This window comes from Octopus sinensis, unplaced genomic scaffold (genome assembly GCF_006345805.1).
Source record: "Octopus sinensis unplaced genomic scaffold, ASM634580v1 Contig17522, whole genome shotgun sequence".
In the NCBI taxonomy this organism is placed as follows: Eukaryota; Metazoa; Mollusca; class Cephalopoda; order Octopoda; family Octopodidae; genus Octopus; species Octopus sinensis.
In genome coordinates, this window is record NW_021835131.1 from 26,190 (window position 1) to 27,691 (window position 1,502).

General features: G+C 40.3%; 1 non-coding gene across 1 annotated transcript; it reads left to right on the forward strand.

Moving 5' to 3' along the window:
- Positions 1 to 440: 440 nt before the first annotated feature.
- On the forward strand, positions 441 to 547 carry LOC115231132. The gene has a single exon (XR_003883492.1). It is a non-coding gene; the product is annotated as a U6 spliceosomal RNA (small nuclear RNA).
- Positions 548 to 1,502: the final 955 nt, after the last annotated feature.

Below are 1,502 nucleotides of genomic sequence, written 5' to 3' on the forward strand. Positions count from 1 at the left end.
TAAAAAAGGTCACATTTTCCTAACACCTCACATGATTGAATATTCCGAGAGGTCAGCTCGGGTCAGATATGGGGGCATGCACTAATTGCAAAGCGTTGCTACATCCGCTATTTGTCGGTGATTTCCTAGTCCTGGCTGATGACACTTTTCCACCACACAGGTGAAACCCCTCCAACCCATGATCCTGTTTAGGTAGTCGCTACTGGAGAGTGTTTTACGAGGTCAGTGTGAACAACCTACCTCAAACTGTTTTACGAAGCACATAGGAAACAATGGGATTAGTCACTGGATTGCCGATCCCCTCACACTGGAACAAATTTATCTCATTACAAACGGTTTTAAGAATGTCAAAGATTTGAAATATATTTGATAAATTTTGCTAAACCAATTGCAATCTCTCTGTTAGATATTTACAGGTAAAATTCCGTCCTTTGAAAGAAATACTAGCTACGGCGGTACATATTCTAAAACTGGAACGATACAGAGAAGATTGGCATGGCCCCCGCGCGAGGATGACACGCAAATTCGTGAAGCGTTCCATATTTTTTTAGGCTCAGGAGTGGGTGTGTGGTAAGTAGCTTGCTTACAAACCACATGGTTCTGGGTTCAATCACACTGCGTGGCACCTAGGGCAAGTATCTTCTACTATTGCTTCGGGTCGACCAAAGCCTTGTGAGTGGATTTGGTAGACGGAAACTGAAAGAACCTCATCGTATATATATATATATATATATATATATTATATATATATATATACTATATATATATATATATATATATATATATGTATATATATGTATATATATATATATATATATACATATATATTTAGGAATATCTTTGTGTGTCTGTGTGTGTCACCTCAACATCGCTTGACAACTGGTGGTGGTGTGTTTACGTCCCTGTCACTAAGCGGTTCGGTAAGAGAGACCGATAGAATAAGTACTAGGCTTACAAAGAATAAGTCCTGGGGTCGATTTGCTCGACTAAAGGCGGTGCTCCAGCATGGCTGCACTCAAATGACTGAAAGAAATAAAAGAAAAAAAACAAACATAGGTATTTTTATATTCATACAAGCGTGTCCTAATCCCCCCACTCGTTTTACTGTATCATTTTCCCAGCGCTTCTTTTCAGCGGCAACTTGATAGAGTTTTTGGAGTGACGGATAAAATACCTTATGGCATTTATACCGACTCTGTTATCCCAATGAAGTCAACTTTGAATTTCACCCTTTCGGGATCAATAGTAAGGTACCAATTCTTGGGGCATCGGATTGGTGGAACTGTTAGAACTTCGGACTCGATGCTTTGTGGTATTTGCTCCAGCACTTTGCATTCTATGTTCAGTTCCCCGCTATGAATTACTTGACTGCTGAGCTTAGTCCGCATTAACACGGCCACCACCGATGACTTGGGTGATTTAAGCAGAGTCCAATCTGTTGCAAGTATTCCGACCAGCTATCGAGTTTGATGACACCATCATTAATCCCTCCCGTCAATCTT